The following is a 12,907-nucleotide window of genomic DNA, read 5'->3' as shown; positions in this document are numbered from 1 at the left end:
GTGCATGAAAACTCGTATTCAAAAGTTTTCATGCACCCGTGATCAGTCAGAAGTGTCATTTTCACTTTCCCCTGCACTGGTTAAAGCATTGCAGAGAAGTCTGCTCGGTTGCTAGTCAGCATTGACGAGGAGTTCCTGTGTTTGTATCAATAAGTTGAGGGCAAAAACAATGCAACTAAGAATATGGGGCCACAGAATTCTACATTTGTGCATGCCTTTCCTGCCACACATCAATCCCAGGCTTCTGCTTCAGGGCGAGTCTATGAAGAACATCCTATAAGCATCTAACACAAATACTTTCCATGTTTAGGTATATGTAATTTTGATGAGGCACAATGACATGTATACTGCTCAATTTGAAGGTCTATCTGTGCATGTCATGTAGATGCTTGGCAACTGTTCAGGCAAGCATGCTGAGCAAAAACATACCAAAAATAGGGCATGGAGATTCTTGAAACTATAATGGGAAAACGTGTGTGCTGCAAAGTTACTCAGAGGGAGCTCGACAATCATATACAAGTGACACCTACAGTTTTGGTAGCAAAGTTTATTCACACTATCAGCAAGTTATTTGGCTGGTTTATAGGGTTGGACAACTCAAAATTACTTAGGCTGGAGGAATGTCTACAATTTATTACAGTGTAGTATCACAACATAATGATATGTCAGAGCAAGAGCAAAATATTGCATCACTTATTTAGTGCATGGCACCCTCTCCTACACAAATGGCTAATAAATGTGTAGATATACAAAAAAGGCATGTATATTTATGACAACACAGCAGAACATACAACTCCTAGCACATGAAAATTGAGATACTTGAGGTGACTGTTCAAGAACTTGGTAGCCATCACTCTAGGTACAATGCATAGTGAAAGAAGCACCTAGAACATGTGTTGAATAGCTTGCAGTCATACTGAATCTTGAAGACCATGTTGGCGGACAGAACCGCTGCGAGTCACTCCACCCACTTGTCGCAGAGAACAGCCTTTCACGGTCCACGTGGATGCGCAGCAGGTCGACATCTTCAATATTTTACCCAGAGTATATGCTGACAGGAGTAGCTGGTACACGAGTCCTGCAGTGGCAATAAAATATTGCATCAGTGCCGATTGCTGAAGAGGTATTCTTGCAACAAAAGTTGAAAGTGCACAGGAAGACACACTTGAGTAAAGACGACACAGGACACACACTGTCCCGTGTGTCCTGTGTCGTCTTCACTTGGGTTTGTGTCTTCCTGTGCGCTTTTACCTTTCGCCAAGTTGCAGTGCATCATCTAGCCCATCTTCAAGATTTGTTAAAGTATTCCTTCAAACCCACTTCTTTTATAATTACTCAAATGCTACAAATTATCGCACTATAATACAAAGAATGTTAACAATACAAACGGCTTGTTTGATATTTATGCACACAAAAGTTGTTTATCCAAATGTAAATTTGTGGGCAAAGGCCAGCAAACCTACAATGTCTAAATTGGCAGCTTTCGTTTTTTTTGTAATTATTCCAAATTTACTCATGTCAATATGTTTGTAATTTAATTAAACTCTGATCAAAATACACATGACACAATTTCTTTGCCAACTGTAATCTGCAAGTTATTTAGAGATGTCATAAAAATTCGTTATGAAACAGAAAAAAAGTGGCACGAGTGCAGGTGGAATGCCGACAATAGGTATGTGCGTGAAGACTGCATATTTTAAAACTTAGCGTTTAGTTGAAAGCAGCATTTTTTTCATGTTGTATGATTGGGAAACTGCTCCACCTGCAGATACAATGTGCTACCTGCTCTTGCTCACAGTTCTATAGGCTCTTTGATGCTTCTGTTGCTCTTTACCGTCATAGCTCTAAAGGAATTATTTTCTTCTGCACAATACAATTTCAAATGCTACATGGTAAAGCTTATAAGAAATCCTGAAGATAGTAAGCTATGGAATCAAAATGACATTCAGCAGCTCTCCGTAATATGTTTCAGGCCTTTAGATCGCCTTTTATTTATGGTTTTACTTTGCATGTAGGTTGACAGGACTACTGTTAGTCTTTCAGATTATAGACTCCCTTTTGGGCGGTAGAGGCCCATAGAACTTTGGCCATTACCTGCACATAAACATACTACTTGTTATAAGATGATCCAGGATAGAACAAGAGCAAGGGGACTACATAGCATGAAAGAGAATTGAAGGGTAGCAGAAAAGCTTCAGTTTGCAAGCCAAGCCAAAAGTTTGAAAAGGCGCTTGTCTATCTGGACACCATGAGCATCACTGGCAGGGAAGAACCTTTTACTTTCCAAGAAGAAGTCTGAGAAAGGGAGGGAGGGGAGAGAAAGAGGGGCAGAGCGAGAAGTGAAATTATGTTTGCCTGGGTATTAACTTCTATGACTTTGGTCTGTGTGGTCTATCACCAGAGAAACAAAATAAAAAGGTGGAAGTAGCAGGGAAAACTACAGTATGGGGTAGAAAAGTCAGCATCTAAAGCAGGTTCAATGCTGGCACATGTTTCTTGAAAGGAACAGGCAATACAGCTGAAGCTAAATAGTTGTTAAGAGCTATTTGGATATTGTTAAGTACTAGCATAGGCTAAGAATGCCATGCAAAACATAAATGAAATGCTGAGGAGAAAGGACAACTGAAAAAATAAATTTGAGTAAGCCTTACCTGCCAAAAAAGGCATTATCAGACGAAAGATTCAAGGGGTAACCAAAGTCACCAGTGATAAAGAGGAAATGTTTAATAAACATGTTGAGCTTATGCTAGTGGAGATACACTTGCTGTAAATAAATTGCACCATTCATGGTGCATGTGACTGCCTTGCCAACTACTTATGGTGTGGGGGATTGTATTTAAGGAATTCAAACGTTCCTTTCGAGATATTTATTTTCCACTGCTCTAAATTCATGGATTAGAAATGGCTCCCTATAGTTGGTTTTTGAAGAAATAAAGCTTACTCGAGATAAATACCTTAATTTCATCAAAATTATGGCCAATTTCATTTAAAGGCTATAGACTTCATTCAGGAAGGTTTTGCTTGTGCCTGCCCGACGACTATTTCATGTTATGGTCATTCGTAGCCCTGTCTCTCCAATTTTTGTTTATCTAGACAGTAGGTAATGAATACTTTTTCCAATGCATGACTCAACGTGTTTACCCAAAGTTCTGTCTTTTTATATATTTTTTCTTGATAATGTTTGATAATTTTTCACTATTCATGTGCGACATACCATTATTTTTTTTTTATCACTACACTCCTGGACACCTAACGCTGGTATTTAATTCGCCACCTCCGGAATGCTTTTCAAAAGTACTCTGCTGCTGCTGCTGTAGCCCAGCTCAGAGAAAGCTATTTAAAAGATAACATTCTCTTAACCCTTCCCTCCTCTGCTTTCTTCTTGTAAAACAAAAGTATATGCAAGCTCCACAACTGATGACCACACTGCCAAGATGAGGACAAGTACCTTTATTGAAATGCTGGCTTCTGGACTGAGACTCACCCTCAACCCTTGCTTAGTATTCTTGGAAGCAATGTGTACAGATAATGCAAAATACAAAGGATAATCATTATTTTATTGTCTTTTAAAGTCCTCTAGTTGAAAGGCCTACTTTAACCAAATTTTCTAGGCATCAAAAAGCTACGTTTGTATAGTATACATGTAGAGCATGCTACCATAAAAATATAACCTTTCAGGCCCTAGAAGTTACGGCTCAAGCGGGACGCAAAAATCAGCATTTTTAGAACCGAAACTGGAAAAACAGGCGCCATTACCGCTCGCCGGAAGTGACGCTTGTTTGAGACAGGAAACGTGTGCGTCGTCCGCTGGGGCGGCTGTTGCAAAGCGCTGACAGCGGTTGCGCGTGATGCTTTTTGCTTTTATACGACTACAATATGTAAACGAACACGCGATGCCGCCTGTGAACACCTACATTCGGGTAAAATACCTGTGGTCTATGTACGACAGGTTTGAAAGCATTTCACAGTGGCCAAAGTGCTCGCACTACACGTGTCACGCAGCTATATTCGCCTTAAAGTATTTAATTGGAGCTATTGCGGAGTTCGGATCACATTTAATGAATCAAGCATAATCCAGTATACCCCAAAAGCAAATAGCCGATTGCTTCAAGTCATTTCTACAGACAGACACGGGTATTGCATGGCAAATCCGAGCAGGGCCCAGTAAAAAACGCGAGGTGATTCAGTGACAGTACGGTGCGTCCAGGACGATTACATAAGAAGAATAGATGTCCTTTGTAAAGTGAACGAAGAAAGCAGAAAAGTTTTACGTCTTTCAAAATCAGAATCTCCTCTTTATTCCATGAGCACGAAATGACGCTGGTGCCGTTGATGGGAAGGTATCGTACTTCGGAGCATCATGAACGTAGTTTAGTAGGTACGGTACACAAAAACGTGTCATATATGAAGCGAGTTTATTAACACACTTACCTAGGACCACTTGAAGCCCGTGTACTAAACCGATGGGAATGTTTTCCTTATCAGTGTTACGACACAGCTGGGCCTAGCCGACCATACGCCCACCACGCAAACTGTCGGTACGTAGTGTACCTGTATCGACTGAGAAATAATGCAGAATATAGTCAAAATTACATTGTGTGCATTTGGAAATAATCACTGAAATAGCTTACGCATTCACTTCAACGACGTCGTGAAAGCGCGGGTGGTAATGTTGTAGTTTCTTGTACTCCACCTCGAGAATGAATGGCGCGAGGCAGTATGTCACGAATTCGGCGTTTTCTGTGACGCAAGTCTGGCCATTCATTATCTTTACAGGACCTGCTGATCTTCGCGGCAACACACACATTCCGCGCAGGTTGGCATTACTATGCATCGGGCGCAGCTGCACCTGCGATAAGAGTGTGCACATGCATTTCCAACGAAGCAGTCCAACACACGCATGCATGAATACGTACCATGCCGTGCTCATAATCCTGTCTAAATTAGGGGGGCTTGGAGCCGAAGGCGGGTGCTGTGAACTGCTGTTGCGCTCGGCGGAATCGCTTCTCGGCTCGAATTGATATGGAACGACCCCATATCTGGTCTCTTCATCCGAAGACACTTCGGCAGATTCGCGATCAGAGCTAATATCTGACATGTTTGCTTGTGCAATGAAGCATATGTCACGTATGTGGTAGGTTGTCATTATGTACCCCAAAAGCCGAAAGGCAAAACGTGCGTTTCAGTTTCGTTTTCGCTGATAAAACTAATTGCCTAGCTTTGTCATGGCCAAAGTAATATCTAGTGCCATGAATCTTCGTCAAACAAGTTAAGATTTTTTCTCATCATTCGCGGAACGAGCCGCCCGACGAGGCACTAAACACGGCTGGCCGGTGGGCAGATGAACTGATATAAATTTTTCCTTGTATAAGCTACTATGCTTTATTAAAATGTATATATATATATCAGTGACCCTGAAACAGTGGCTATCCAAACAAAATTAACAATATGATATATTAAAGAATAAAATCTGTCATAAGGTACAATCGCAGACGCGCCAATGTAGGGAAGTGCAACATCAGGTGCTAATGAGAAACTAGAGATGGCATTTTCCAGAATGTGGAGACTACAGATAACAGCCTTTATTAGAACAAACAATGGGCACACAAAACGTATAAATCGGTAGAAAAAACAATTGAGTTTGTACAGCTAACAAAAGTGTGGTGTAGCAGTAAGACCAACATAATGAAATGTGAACGAAACTACAAGCTCAGATAGGTGTTGGAAATCGAGGGGTCGAGATGCACTGTGACACTAAAGTGACCAGGAATGTGTCAGTAAACAATTTTTATTATTTTTTTCCATGTGTCACTTGACGATACATGTGCTATGACAATTGTGGCCATTCCCTGGACAGTGGCAGAAAAGCTATTCCTTGTAAACAACTATGCAAGTTTTAGCGAGGTTTCTGTCAAGCACCAAACGTCAGTGCTTTCGCGCGCCGCGGCCACATATAAAGCTACAGTGTCCTATCCATATCGCACTAAAGCGTCTTTTTTGAAGTAAGTTCATACAACTTACCATCACATGCTGACACTTCAGGGTTACTGCAAACATTGAGACAGATATCTGGGTTGCTTTCAGGCGCTCCTCTGTTGTGCGTCTCTTCTTGTGTTTCGTCTTTTCGCGCTGTTCCACCCAATATGCAATTGCTTTCAGGCGCTGCAATGATTGCCGAAGACGAGCCCACGCTCGCAGTAGCAGGCGCCGCTAAGGCGTTATTCACGATCTACAAAAATTAATACAAAACGATAAAGGCTGCTGTGGTGCAACACAGTAATATCAACTCTAAAGAAGCATAATCACCTCCAGACGACGGCGCTTCTCGAAGGCTGGCCGAAGGATCTCGCTGCATTTGCAGTGTGCGAAAACTGAAGGCAACGCATCGGGCTTCAAAAGTCGTTTCAGCTGAATGTACGGCAAACTTGCGGCGCACTTCAAAGTCCGCAGCTTTGAAGTGCGCCGAACAAAGAACGCTTGTCTTGCTCGGCTCCCATCGGTCTCGCTTCAACGCCAAGACCCATAACTTGCGCAGCTTATCGCTCTTCGGAAACCGATGAAGCCTGATCCCCGAAACCGAGTGCGTATTGGAGCAACCAACAGCGACGCATTTTGTCGGCATGGCGCCAAAAATTCATATATTGACACCACAGTAGCCAAGTCAGCATTCGCAGCGATGCTACCGAGACGCAGCAGCGCAAAAGCAAATAGCACGCGAAGATAACAAAACGAAAGGGCCGCTCGCGCACGGGAAGCGGCAGTGGTAGCGGAGCCACGGAGCGGCGGAGCGTTTCACATGTACGCAATTTCCGGTTTGATGCTTAGTTGCTTAGCACGCCGTTACAGGGCTGCGTCGTCTACTACCAAACCTTTTAACCGCGTGTAACTATAAGACCAAACGCTTTACAGCCTTAAAAACGCAGATTAGTAATGTTGGTTACATTGCCGATGCGTTGGGAGCATAGTTAACCGGCGAGGATTTTCGGTCAAGTAGGCCTTTGAAGAGAGGTAACTTGGAAGAGTGGCAGTAGTCTTACAGTTTAGATACTGCAGGCACCAAGAAAGAAAAGCCATATATACCTATAATACACTTGAAAAATACAAATAAAAGGAAATGAATGGCAAAATTAGCATGTGCTCATAAGCTGCCGACTGAACTTGGAAGGGAAGCATTTAATGACAGAGTGGTCTAATATAATGAATTCTTTTCATCAGTGATAACAGGAGAACTCCATGTGAGTGCTGCAATGATGCTCATAGGTGGTAGTAGATGTAGGTCCCGAACAGCAGAAAAAAAATAGTTATAAAATGCCTTTAAGTGAGAGATTTCTCTTCTATGTACTGTTGTGAGCAGAATTAAGATGATTTATTGATCTTATTTTTGTACTGTTTACCAGGGATGGGTAAAAAAGTGGTAGTAGTAACTTTTCGAAAAGCGGGCAAGGTAACCTTATAAAGTGAAATAATAGTTGTGGTTCCGGTTACAGAAATAAGCCTAATGCATAATGGCCTTAGCCGCCTATGTGCCATAATGCCCAATACACCACAACATTGGAGCCGGTTAAGCAGCTTCATGATTTACTGAAATATGAAATAGCTGTCATTGAAAAAAGCAGTCTACTATATCTTATTGGCTTATTCAGATAAGAACTGTAATTGAGGTCCTATGACCATTTTTTTGTTTTCAGTGAAATTGTTATATGTGGTGGGCAATTGTCTCTGCACAAATATGGGTTTAGTTTTGCAAGGTGTGATAGTTCTTTTGGGAAAAAGTCGTATATCGCTGCAGGTGAAAAATGCAGTTTTGCTATTTAAAAATGTTGAAAGTTTGGAGACCTGCTGCTAGCGTCAGTTATTCTTTTTATCCACTAAATCTATGCAAATTTTACTTTTATGGGAGTTATTAAAAAAAATGTTTTGTAGTTGCAGTTTATGAGTTGATGTAGTAAAAAATCCGGAACTTTGCCCCAGAGGCACCACGCTACAAAAAATCCATTTTCAACTTAAAATAGGGGCATGATGATCATATTTTTATGAAGTCTTTTTTCGTTTATAAATCCGATAATTTCCTTATTTTCAGGCAAAACAGGGACCTCTAGACTGCCCTGCGTGTTCTCGCCAATGGATCAAATCTGCCCAAGATTTGAAAACCGCAAAAATGCAAAAATTTGATTTCAACTTTTTTTAAATATAATCTATTTTTATGAAAATCCCTCTGAAGAATCCTCAGTACCTAATGAATATTACAGCTTGAAGAAGGGCTGCATTATATTGTTTAACATTATAAAAAAGTTCAAAATGGAGCACTGGTTTTGAAGCTTGTTAATATTCAACCCTACATACTGACACAACTAAATAAAGTGCTGCCACTAAAACTCCTTCTGCACATTATCCTGGCCTAGTTCTCTATTTCTAAAAAAATTGGAAGTTCTAGACTTGCTTGTTCTTCCTCCATATTATCTTGCAATTGGCAAAAATTTGAAACTACAAAAAAAAAAAAAAACAGACAACTGTGACTAGAATTTAAAAAAACTACAGCATCTTCTTTTTCATTAACTCCCATAAAAACAATCCTTAGTACTTTATAAACATCTGGTACTAAAATGTGTTCTGCTATGTAAGCTAAAGGTATAAAAATAAATATAAAACTGAACGCATGTTGTCTCTGTAGAAATGCTTATGGCTTCCCCTTAAGAAGTAGGAGTCAAAAGTTCAATTTATTATTTGCTGAATTTAGTTTCATTCTAACATATGCAATATCCAAAGCCTCTCAACGCTTATAAAGTCATTTTTCTGCTGGTTAGCAGTGTTGATTGCTTGAAATGGATTAAATTCGCTATTGCTTAAAATTTCATGGCAGAACGCCAGAATGGTTTAAATTGGTTTAACTTTTTTTCTATATCATATTTTATTTGATGAGCTCCCAATTTTGCATGAAATTAAGGAAATAAGCAAAGAATCTGAATAATAAACAGAAAAAGATTTTAATGCTAACGACATAATACATCATGCCCATATATAAGTTTGAAAATTGACTTTTTTTGTAGCGCGCTATTTCTGGAGTAATGTTTGCGATCTTTTACTAACTCAAGTGCAAGAGAAAAGCAGGTTTTTAATCATTCTCATAGAGGTAAAAAGGAATGGATGACAAAATTTCTGTACGTTAGCAGCAGGTCTCCAAAGTTGCAACTTTCTGAAAGGGCGAAAATAGCATTTTCCACCTGTAGTGATTTACGATTTTTTTTTCCAGAGAAAACTACACCATATATAATGCAAAATTAAGGTTCATTTTTTTGTATCGAGACATTTGCCCGCCACATATAAAGATTTCATTGAAGACAAAAAATGGCCATGGGACCTTGATTACCGTTCTTATCTGAACACACCCTTATCCTCATCATATGTGCAGATTTCCTATGCTTCTCATCAGTGTGCAGAATGAAACAGGTATTCAATTTGCCCAGCCTTTTTTAGTGCGCCAGCACAAAATGGCCAATAGCCAAATGTACCTTCAATGTTTCATAGAGCAGGAAAAAAGAGTGAGTTAAGCGAGGATTTTGTATTCTGTAAGTTCCAACTACAATAAAGCTTTTCAGATAAATTGTACGGAATGCAGGCAGGCTACTATGTGTGGTCTAGGGTTTAGTTCCACGTCTCCTGATAGGCCATGTAGGTGTATGTATTATGCTAATCAGCAACAAATGTCAAAGGAAGTGATATATAAAAATTAGGAATTGTTTACCAGTCTCCTAACTAACCTGAGTTGAAAACGTGACTGCATGACTCCATTCTCTCTAGTTGCAGGCGGGTGATGGCTGCGATCAAGCAAAGGATCAAGCAGGGTTTCGGAAACGGTACTCTGCTATCGATCATATCCATACCATCAATCAGGTGATAGAAAAATGCTCGGAATATAACCAGCCCTTATACATAGTATTCATTGATTACGAAAAAACATTTGACTCAGTTGAAACCTCGGCGGTGATGCAGGCATTGCGAAATCAGGGGGCAGACGAGGCGTACGTGAAAGTACGGGAAGATATATATAGTGGCTGCACAGCAGCCATAGTTCTGCATAAAGAAAGTAACAAAATTCCCATAAAGAAAGGTGTTAGGCAAGGAGACACAATCTCCCCAGTGCTACTCACAGCTTGTTTAGAGGAAGTATTCAGAGACTTGGAATGGGAGCAGTTAGGGATAAGGGTAGATGGAGAATACCTCAGTAATCTGCGATTTGCTGATGACATTGCCTTGTTAAGCAGCTCGGGGGATGAACTGCAAATAATGGTTGATCACCTAGACAGGAAAAGTAGAAAGGTAGGCTTGAAAATCAATATGCAGAAGACTAAGGTAATGTTCAACAGCCTCGGGAAGGAACAGCGGTTTACATTAGATAGCGAAATACTGGAAGTAGTAGGCGAATATGTCTACTTAGGACAAGTAGTAACCGCATATCCGGACCACGAAAAGAAAATAACAAGAAGAATACGATTGGGATGGAGCGCATTTGGCAAGCACTCGAAGATTATGACTAGCAGCTTACCGGTATCGCTCAAGAGGAAAGTATACAACAGTTTCATCTTGCCTGTACTCACCTATGCACGTGGAGGCTAACCAAGAGAGTTCTACTTAAGTTGAGGACAACCCAGAGGGCTATGGAACGAAAAATGGTAGGGGTAACATTAAGAGATAGAAAGCGTGCAGAGTGGGTCAGAGAAATAACTCAAGTTGCCGACATTCTAGTAGAAATTAAGAAGAAATGGACATGGGCCGGACATGTAGTGCGAAGACAGGATAACCGATGGTCGCTGAGGGCAACAAACTGGATTCCAAGGGAAGGAAAGCGTAGCAGGGGGCGGCAGAAAGTTAGGTGGGTGGATGAGATTAAGAAGTTCGCAGGGGTCAAGTGGATGCAGCTAGCACAGAACCGGGTTAAGTGGAGAGATATGGGAGAGGCCTTCGCCTCGAGTGGGTATAATCAGGCTGATGATGATGATGATGGCTTGAATAAATACACCAGAGCTCAGAGGGCCTGCAGCAGGGCAGTCGACAGGCAAGAAATGGTCTGAAGCTGGGTCCACAGAATGCACTGCAGCTTGAGCCACGTTGTCCTTGTCAGTGATGAGTGGTGACATAGAAGAGGGTTCCAAAGTAGCTGCAGGTAAAGTAGACAAGCCTCTATTAAAAACGACTGATCAGCAGTAATAATGGCATTGGCATGCCCTAAAGTGCAATCAGATTTGGCAAAAAAGTATTTTGAAAAATGTAAAAATAAGTTACATATTCAGTTATATAACCACTGACAAAATATACTCCACAAGAGTGCGGAAAGAAACTGGAGCACATTATGCAAATGTCGATGCACCATTCTGCACCATATTGCTCCCTTTACTAAAATATTACACTAGATAGCTTTTTGATTCCCAGCAAGAAAAAAAAATCAGAAATAGTATTGGCCAGAAATTCTGCTAACTTTTAGCAGGCATTTTGCAGCTACATGAGTGCCAGTACAACACAGGCATTTCCGGAGTTCTAAAACATGCAGATCTTTGTATACTGGCCCAAAGAAGGAATGAAAAAAAAAAAACCCTATTGAATAAATGGTGTTTAAGAAAGTTGTTTTTAAATATCTTAGCAGAAACTGTGGAAGGAAACCAATTGATGAGATGTCATCCATTAGGTTCAAAAAACAATAATGACAGCATAAAATTCAAATGTGAAACCTTACTTTTGGCACCAAAAAAAAAAAAAATGGAGATGTGAATATCGGACGGTATAAATGTGATCCAAATGAAATTTAGCAAGGGCCACTTATACATGGGGCTTAGTATATTTCCTTTAGGAATCCGGTGTGTACCTATTTTTGTAAAAAATCGTTCGTTATTGCAAGGCATACTATCACACAAAAGGAGGAAAAAAGAATGCAAGCCATAAAACCGAGGAGGTTAAGTTTTCAAAATTCAGGGACTGAACAAAAATAAAAAATGTAGAGAATATGCAAACCTTTTTTTTTCTGCTTCTAGAGCGGTTTGTCAATTTTAATCTCATTTTGCTCGCAAGACTCATAAAGCAATGTTTTACTGACATACGAAATCCATAGCTTGTGTAGTGCAAGAACAGCTCCAGGAAGACGCCAATTTGAAGCCATGACTGCGATCGATCGGCCTGTGCCCAAAGCAAGCACATTATGAAAACAAAACAAAAAGAAAATGCTGATTCAAAACCAAACGCAGGAACTGGAAACAAAGAAACTAGCTGGCCTACATAATGGCTATTGTAACAGGCAAATATAACTGCTCCAAAACGTAGATTTAGGAAAAAGAGCGAAGAAAGTGAACATTTGGTCAGAACAAAAAACATAGCAACACTGTGTCACAGCAACTTACTGCACGCTTTTTGGCCTAGAATCCAAACTGTCAGCTTCTACTTGAATGCAGAAGCATCACCTGCAAATATCAATTCATTGTAATGCCCACTACTGACAACACAAAATATAAAGGACTGTAGGAAGCAAGTGTAAAAACCATAAGAAAAGCATCACAACCCAAAAGCAAGACTTTACTCTCCAGGCAAGCGGATACAAGACCCTTACGATAAAATCAGCTCATATTGCGATTAAAAATGTAAATCCAGTTGGGGAAAAATAACATCAGTTGGGCATAGTAGCCACTCAAAATAGTGTTTTGTAAATTATGCGGTTTAACGTCCAGCAGAGGCAAATGGGATATGACCATAAAGGATGGCTAAAGAATATTTTTAGACCTCAGTAAATCCGCTACACGCACTCACAAGGCTTCTCTATTTCACCTCTATTTAACCTGCTACCTAGGGATGATCAGCGGAGCGGAAAAGCCGCGATGACGGATGGGAAAGTGGTTTGAGTTCCTACGTCCGCAAAGTGCTAGCG

The sequence above is a fragment of the Amblyomma maculatum genome, chromosome 4 (genome assembly GCF_055883805.1).
Source record: "Amblyomma maculatum isolate TAMU_Amacu chromosome 4, ASM5588380v1, whole genome shotgun sequence".
NCBI classification, from domain to species: Eukaryota; Metazoa; Arthropoda; class Arachnida; order Ixodida; family Ixodidae; genus Amblyomma; species Amblyomma maculatum.
The sequence above is the reverse complement of the archived record's forward strand: the minus strand, read 5'-3'. Positions refer to the sequence as shown.